Raw genomic sequence first — 8,726 nt, 5'->3', positions numbered from 1 at the left:
CGCTGGGGCTTGCCCTGGCCTCGTGTCGGTCAGCCGGGTTACCCTTGGCGGCTTCCTCACTGGGCTCCACACACCCAAAAGGACACCGACAGCGGCCTGGCCTCGGAGTTGCTTATGCAGAGAGAAGACCAGACCAGCCCAGGCCCAGAGCAGGCCGGGCACATCCCACCAGGCGCTCCTCACCTGCAAGCGCACAGGCCACTCGACAACGCAAATACCAGCAGGCCAGGTGCGGGTAGCGCCTGGCAAGCGCATGGTATAATTTAGGCAAAAAAACATTTTAATGAATGACTGCGTGAGAGCAAAGAGAGCGGCCTTAATCCCACCGTAACAGCTCGCAGTGGAAGGGTTCTGCTCCAGAACCGGCCGGCGGGCTGCTCCTTGCCTACAAACCGCAGGGGGAAACGAGGCAGTGGAGCTACAAAGAAGCTGATAAAAGAGGGAGACGCAGGGAGCCGGCCGCGGGACGAGTGTGCGTAGACCCCCGGGAAGTGGCAAGTGCACTGGATTCTTGGGGATGCCAGAGAGTGACAGATTGTCGCCAGCTGGGTGAGAGAAAACAGAGACAAGCATCAAGGTGGGGGAGAAGCTGAGGGGCCGCCTCGCCCACCCTCACCCCACAGGTGTTGCTGAGAGCCACAGCAGGAAGGGCTGACCAAGCCCCCAGTCCTCCCGGGGAGCTGGGGCCAGAACCAGGACACGGCAGCTGTGAGCCCACTCTCTGTGTCCCCACCCTAACCTTCAAATGTGAAGCTCTGCCAGGGTGTTGCTGCGCATGTCACCTAGAGAAAGGCCTTGCTCCGACCTCAAGAGGCAGGGGCCCAGGAAGGATCAGGCGGGGGCGGCCAGAGGGGCTGGGCCCCGGGGCTGGTGGTAGTCAGGGCCCCGCCATGGGCTGCACCTAGCACACCAAGTTCTTCTTCCCAAGCGTGCTGTGATGGGCATGATGCTCTGGATGCACGGTCATGCAGCGGGGCTTGGTCCCTGGCAGCCCCAGCATCAGCCTTGCGGGGTGACGGGCAGCTCTGAGATTCCTGTCCAAAGACCTTGACCTCAGCTGCAGGGACTCAGACGCCGTTCACAAGTCTGATCCTCAGCCTTGGTCTGCATGCTCCCTCATCACTGGCCGGTCACGCTGTTCACCACCACTCTTACAGTGCCAGGCGCAGGCTCGCCTTGGAGGGGAGATGAGACAGAGGAGGAGACAGGTGACTTGATAAGATGGGGTGCCCAACATCAGTCTCCTCACAGTGACCCAAGGACAGCAGAAGTCCTGGTACAGGCAGCGTTTGAGGAAGGCTCCATTGAAATCTTACCTGGCCAGAGAGAAGGAAGAAGGGAGGGAGGCAAGGCCAACACCAAGGCCCGTGGGCTCTGCTCGAGGACGCAATGAGGATGTGGAGGAGGCTGGCGTGGACGGAGGGAGCCAGGCCCCTGCAGGACACCAGGCACAGCACCGTGTCTGTCAGCAGCAGGTGCTCCTCCAAACGCAAGGGGGCTGAGTCCCTGTTGGAATACCGTGATCCAACTCAACATCACAGCCATCCCAGGCAGCCTGGGTGCCGGCATCAGAGGGCAGCTGCACGGTCACCTCCCACATGGCCCTTTCCATAAACTGCAGAACAGCGCCTGCAGTTTACTGGGTGCCTAGTGAGAGTGGAAGTCATGGTGGCTGCAGGCGTGTGGCTGCACACAGCCACGAAGTCGGAGGCCACCTCTCGGGACAGACCCCAGGGCAGCTCCTACCCCGAGGTGTGCAGACAGCTCTGACTTCAAGGTGGCGGGGAGGAAGGGGACCCAGGGCAGCACAGCGAAATCAGCTGGCAGAGGCGCTCCGTCGGCAAGGGATAAGAAGCAGGGCTCGCAATGGCAAAGCTTGGGCCCTGAGCACGCCCCGCGCCGCACCTCAAAACAGAGGGGTCAGGTGGAGCGGAACCACAGGCAGAGCGGGACTTCAGTTTTCCTCTGCTCGTGGGTGACGTGAAAGCACCAGCACGGCGGCTCCGTGAAGGGCAGCGAGTCCGGTTCCAGGCCAGGCACCGACCTGCCGGGAGCCCATCTCCAGCGCTGCGGTGCCGCTGGTTCACAGAGAAGGGGTCACAGTCTCGCCCTGGTCCTCTCGTCTGTCCATCTCATGCTCACCCTGGAAGAAAGCGCCTGAGACCAAAGCCCGGCCAACAGGGCAAAGGCAGGACGACAGAACCCCGCACCCAGCCCCTTTGTTGACGTCCCCTTCTGTGCTGCGGCCCGGCGTCAGCGGTGCTCCTCCCTCACCACGCGTGGCCCCGTGCTGCAGGTCCAGGGTCCTCGCCCCTGGAACCCCGGTGTGTGACCGTGCATGAGCCCTCACCCCAGGTGTCCCGTTGGCCCTCCTCACTGTCACGAGTTGTCACAGGTTTGTGCAAAAGCCGGGAGAACATGTTCCCCCACATCCACGCTCCCCTGGATCTTCCTGCACCCCTGCAGCGGGCCCCATAGGGACCTGAGGTGCCCAGGACCTGTCTCCACCCTGGGGATGGACACCTGCCAGCACCTCACCCTGGGGACCCCAGTGACAGCTCTGAATCTGGGATACCTCCCGTCATGAGGGCACAGGAAGGGGAGAGGAAGCAAGAGGGACCCTAGCACAACTTAGCATAGCACCCAGGGAATGAGCCTACCCAGGGGACACGGCGGACACGGCAGGGCAGGCCTCACACAGAGAACAAGCCACTGTGGAGGTTCACACCGCCAGCGTCCCGGGCGTCACTTCCCCCTGCCCCCAGGTGACCGGTGTCCAGAGCCTCCGTGAGGGGAGAAGGTCCACTCGGTGCCTTTCCTGTCCCTCCTCCCCTGTCCCTCTGTAGTAGCATCCAGGTGTGGGCGAGGCTGTGCCTGAGAGTAGGACGGCCCTCCTGGGGCCTCGAGCGCAACCTCTGCCGATGCAGACCGTGGTGCTGACATCAGGAGTCACAGGCGACGGGAAGGGGTGGCTCACCCTGAGGTCCCAGTCACCCCTCCAGCCATCGTGAGACCCACCGGCGAGGCCCCCATGCCAGCTCCACCCCCGAACAGTCAAGTTCAGACCTTGCTCCTCTTCCGTACGTGGCCTTTCATGTGGTTTCCGTCTAATCTGCAAACACCTCCCCTCCCACTGTCTCTGCGCTCGTGACTGTTCCCTAAGTCACCTCTGGAGAAGCCTGTGCCGAGGGAAGAACATATTTCACCTGTGAGCAGTTCCTGTGTCTACAAAGAATCCTGCTCTTTGGCCCAGCAGCCGAGGGAGGGGTGTGTTTGGGGCGTGTGCAGCGCCAGTCTCTGGAAGGCCATTGTCCCCTGCTCGCCCGAGAAGGGGGCAGGAGTGGACAGCAGCCTCCCTCTGACCCTTCACATACCGAGGCTGCGCGACAAGGGACCTGTGACAAGGCTGGCCAGCACACCACGGGGTCACCTGGCCCAGGTCACATGGGCCGGTGGCTGGCGAAGATCACAGCACCCCGGGGCCGCTGCCTGCCCCAGGCCAGCAGGGCCTCCTCGCCACCTGCCACTGGGTCCAGGAGGGGGCGCCCTCTGAGCACCCCTGAAAGCCAGGGCCTTGGCAATTCAAGCCCCTGGCCCACACAGTCCCGTGGCCTCGGGACCCAGCCGGGGGGAGCAGAGCTATTGCAGTACAGACCTCGCAGGGCCCGCCACCCCAGAGCCGCTGCCTCGCTTGCGTCCCCGTGGGAGTCGGGCAGGACCGGGCGCTGTGCTGCACGCAGTCCTCGCCCACGAGCCGCTCTCCTCTTCCTGCAGCCGCCGCTCCGCCTTAGAACTTCCCTGTGCAGATCCAAGTGATATTTAAGGTTTGACAAGTTACACTTGTGGTTTTCAAAAGAAATCCTTTTTTTTTTGTAAAGAACTACCTTTCTTGGCATAAAATAATTGGAAAGTACCTCGGATATCTCAATAAAACACATCAAAAGTAACTTTCTCCGGCTTGTTTTGACACGTCCGCTTGTGGTTTCTGTCAACTTCAGCTAAACATCAGGCTTTCTCAGACAGAACAAACCATTAAAATATCCAACAGAGAAAGCAAACAGATATAATTCCTTTTCTGTTTGCCTATTTTCAAATAAAAGGCAATACTGAAAGGAGTGCCCAGTCCTGCTCAGAGTACATTTTTCTGATTCATAGATGGTCATAATTATTTGCATAGGATTTAAATGTCTAAGCCCTGGATGCTGCATTTTTTACTTATTTGTGTGAGTGTGTGTGTGTGTGTGCGTGCGCGCACACACACACACACACACACACACACACACACACCCTCGCGTGGTGTTATAAAGCTGAAATGCGCTGGGCTGGTTTTGTATTTGCAAAGCACTGTGGGGCTCTCTGAGGCTATAAACGAGAGAAGTGCTGGGATGGGCTTGTGACTCAAACGTCAGAGTGGGTGCAGACAAAACATCTTCCCCAGGGCTGTGAAGGGGAGCCCCTCACGCTGCCCCCAGAAAATCTACGCCTAATACCTCCTGGGGACCAGCAGACAGACGGACCTCCTTGGACCCAGACAGCAGGTGAGGGGCGGCCTGAACTTCTCCGGAAGCCGAGCTCAAAAGGCAGCGTGCCGGGTGCTATCATTGTCTCTTATAGAAAGAAAACTTATGAATTTCTTTTGAGGGCAAAAAAAGAAAAGCCCTGAACAACAAAAAAATCACAGCAAGCCTGCTGTCACCGGGAGGTGATGCGCGTGGGCTCTGCAATGCGGTCTTGTGCGAGGGTCTTGGCAGTGTGCAGCAGCCCCTCTGTAGCGTCTGGAACGGACCAGGACCGTAGATCCCCACTCCCCTCTCAATGCCTAGAAAGGTGGCGGGGTCCTGGGACAGTGCCCAGCACACCGTGCGGGACACGTGTGGAACTCCGGACTCCCTGGTCCTGCCCTTGTCCCTCGGGGCCCTATCAGTGTTTAGTGCAAACCTCAGGGAGGAGACTGGAGAGGAGACACGCAGACAGCTCTGCTCTATGGGAAAGGGAATGAGACAGGGTGGAGCCCGGAGGATGAGCAGCCGCTGCCAGAACAGCTGGAGAGGGAGTGAGACAGGTGGATGGCGCTGCCACCCTGTGCGCCCAGGGCCCTGTGGCACCAGCTCAGAGCACTCCCTCCAACCTGACAGCCCCAGGGCTGCTCCTGTACGTTCCTGCATCCCACACGTGGGGAAGCAGAGGCCACAGAGTCTGGGCTGGACCCAGTCCTCCCAGGCCCACGCGCCGGGCTCCTCGACGTGTGGTGCTCTGTGATCGTGCTCTGCCTGCGGGCGGGCACCGTGTCCTCGGGAGAACCTTCTTGCAGTAAAAATAGAGTGCAGTTACTCTTTTCTGATTCTCCAAGATGGATTAAACTCAAATCCATCTGAAAGGAACTCACTTGCAGATGCAAAAGAGGCCATGAGTGTGAGGTTAGAGAAGCCGGTTAGTTGCGCTTGGGTGACACAGGATGAACTAAATCCCATGGGGTAGGGGACACCCACCTGGTAAGGCCTAATTTTGAGAGCTCACACCCCCCAGGATATCAGCAATGTCAGGAGAGGAGAGGACAAGTGCAGGTAGGGCCCAGGTGGAGGATGACAGCCCTGGGCCCGTGGTGGTGAACCTACAGCCCAAGTGACGTGGGAGGCTGTTTGTATCACTGGAAGCTCTAAAGGCTTCGCCATCACTGGCTAGGCCACAGGGACCTCCGGGGGTGACCAGCCAGGAGGGGCCTCGTGGAACGCAAATACTCCAAGCCACTGGGCCTCATGGGAGGTGCCCGTGACAGCCAGGAGGAGGCCCAGTGGGCCTCAAGTGTGGATGTGGGAGAAGACAGAGCTGCCCTAGGATGAGGAGGAGTGGGGTCCTAACGCCGGAGGAGGCCGTAGTGGAGCCTTCAGCACGTGGCTGCATCTGGAGACAGGATCTTGACAGAGGTGACTAAGGTAAAATGAGGTCATTAGGGAGGCCATCATCCAACCCGACTGGAGCTCCTAAGCAAGAGATTGGATGCAAACATGCACGCAGAGACAGCCACATGAGGACACAGGGAGAGGACCTTGACTGCAGGCACAGGACAGCGGCCTCAGGAGCAGCCGGCCTGTGACCCGCGGACCTTGGACTTCAGCCCCCAGACCGGGAGACTCGGCTCCCGCTGTTCACACCCGACCCCGCGTGCTGTGCAGACCCCACACACCCCGCGCCTTGCTGTCCTCGTTAGCTGCGTCACCCTCTCGTGGGAAGAGGCCCACACGGGAGCCGCTCCCTTACACCGCACTACAAGCTAGAAGATGGGCGAGAGCTCCGGGAAAACGGAGGAGGGAGTGACAGCGGCGGTCGCCATGGCAACCAGCTGGAAGGATGAGTCGGGGCTTCCCGGCAGAGACCCCACTGCCTGACATGGGGCAGGACTCGCATTTCAAAGTGTTTTTGTGCATCTGCGCGGAGCACCCTTATGTAACGACAAACCCCAGAAGGGGCCAACAAGCGAGTCACCTGCCGAGCCGGCTGCAGAAGGCCCTCAAATAGCCGCGTGAACTCATCTGCCGCAGAGCCTAATTTAAGAACAGCCATTTCAGCGGCAGATGCCTTCCAGCGACAAAATCCTTTCCGAGAGGGAGTTGGTGCTGCAGCTCCTCCAGGCCACAGGTCCAGCGGGCCTGCTGCCTCTTCCACAGCTCTACTGAAGGCAAAGCGGCTTGGCTGTTAGCAGCCACACAGCCAACCTCACCGGCACACCCAGCCACTCACCGCAGGGCTTGAAGACCCAAGAGGAGGTGTAACTCCGGGCCACCGCTCTGTGCCCAGGCCACTGCAGAGGGCACCGGCAGAGCTGGGGGAAGATCTGCACCCGACCCCCTCCCAGCATTTCACAAGCTCCCACCTGGGGCAGCAAGGGCCATGGGAACCCCCTGGTGGGGGTGAGAAAGGCCAGCTTGGGGCTCTGGCGCAGCACAGCCAGGGCTGCTGATTCTATGTCTGAGAGTGGCAGTGGTCTCCTTTGCCTTCAGACAGTCCCAGCAGGTTCTGATGCAGCCCCGGAGGACACAAAGCCCTGAGACTCACAGGGTGGTCCACAGACGGGGTCCACAGTGTTGACAGTGCAGTGGTGGCCACAGTACAGAACTGGCCTGTGCCTCGTCCTATACCAGGAACAAAGGTCATTTCTCCCGGGCAAGCAACCCTCAGCTGTGCCCCCGGTCCCGGCCCATGGCCTGGTTTCCAAATCACTGGGACCTGCCTGGCTCTGCCCTCCAGTCTGAGGCCTTGGTTCCCTCTCCAGACACCTACGGGGCTGGTGTCCACACTGCTCAGCGCTCTGTGTCCTGCCTGCATCCTGTCCGCATAGGTCCAGCAGTGAAGCCCACAGGGGAAAAGGTCTCTTCTGGTTCCACAACCCGGGGACAGCCCAGCACGCAGGGCCAAATAAATACGTGAATGAACAAGCGATTAGGAGACTCAGCGGTAGACCTGAGTCCAGGGAGGAGGACCAGGTCTGCAGTTACCCAGCAAGGTGCTTCGTCTTTGTTCCTCTGAGCGCTCAGCCTGTTCTGAGTCAAGTTCTGTGTAAATACATTATTTTAGTTTGGTCCTTTCGATTTGGGCTGTGTGTGGAATAGATGTGTTAGCTTAGAATTTGTCACCGTAACATACAAAGTGCTAGAAAAAAGATGGGTGGATAGCTAAACCGAGGCTAAGAATAGAATCTAATTTATGCAAGTTGATTATACTTGTAGCAAGAGTGATAATTAGAGATATTTTGAAAAAAAAAAAAAAAAGAACCTGAAAGTAAGATAATTGGAAGATTTATTTCTCCTAGGCTACTAGATAGGGAAGAATAAGATCTTTAATTACATTAATAAGAAAATAATTATTGATAGTCACAAATAATGTCTCTGCTTGATTCAGAGAAGCACATGACCTGCTAGAACTGTCTAATCAATTTAAAACCCAGAGAGGATTTTTAATAATAAAGACAAGCTCTAAGTAGTAGTAAGCCAATCATCAGAAGATCAGGGAAGATGTTCCCTTTATTACATCTGGAAAGGTGATTCCTAGCAGCTCGGGAAGAAGGAAGCTCACAGCAGGAAGCAAGAGGGAGCCCGGAGAGAGAAAGTGCAGGGTGAGGTGAGGGCCGGAGCGCGAGCCTCCTGTCCTTCCCCCACGGGGCCATGGCAGATGCCTCCTGAGCACTAGGGACAGACTGTGCTCACGTTCCTCACAGTATTTTTGCTCACTGAATTTGCTGAGTGGCTTCTCCCAGCCAGGAGGACGCTATCTGTCCTTTGGTTTCTGCTGTCCTGTCCAGCTGCACGTCTTTGCCCAGTCCTAACCCCTGCATATGAACCTTCATCGCCTGATTGTCTCTTGTCTCGCTCCACCATCGTACCCAGCTACTCCCCCAGGGTCAGCTTCTCTTCAGGATCAGCTCTTCCATAAAGACAGCCTTTTCTCCTCGGTCAGCTCCTCCTCAGAATCAGCTCCTTCTCCAGGTAAGGTAGTCCCTCGGGTCAGCTCCTCCCCCAGGGTCAGCTCCTCTTCAAGATCAGCTCCTCCTCCAGGGTCAGCTCCTCCACAAGTGTCAGATCCTCCTCCAGCTTCTGTCCAGGATTAGTTCTTCCTGCAGGGTCAACTCCACCCCAGCGTCAGCTCTGTCCTAGGATCAGCTACTCTTCAAGATCAGCTCCTCCCCCAGTGTTAGGTCTTCCATCAGAGTCAGCTCCTCCCCCGGGTCAGCT

General features: G+C 58.2%; 1 long non-coding RNA gene across 1 annotated transcript; it reads right to left on the bottom strand.

The window, feature by feature from the left end:
• Positions 1-268: 268 nt before the first annotated feature.
• LOC106146671 lies at positions 269-3,742 on the bottom strand. The gene is made up of 5 exons (XR_001231212.1): positions 3,656-3,742; positions 1,906-2,143; positions 1,317-1,506; positions 740-1,175; positions 269-545 (listed from the first exon to the last, which is right to left on the bottom strand). It is a non-coding gene; the product is annotated as an uncharacterized LOC106146671 (long non-coding RNA).
• Positions 3,743-8,726: the final 4,984 nt, after the last annotated feature.

Source organism: Chinchilla lanigera, unplaced genomic scaffold (genome assembly GCF_000276665.1).
Source record: "Chinchilla lanigera isolate Chin_1 unplaced genomic scaffold, ChiLan1.0 scaffold00090, whole genome shotgun sequence".
Classification (NCBI taxonomy): Eukaryota; Metazoa; Chordata; class Mammalia; order Rodentia; family Chinchillidae; genus Chinchilla; species Chinchilla lanigera.
This window is presented reverse-complemented; position numbering and strand designations above follow the sequence as displayed.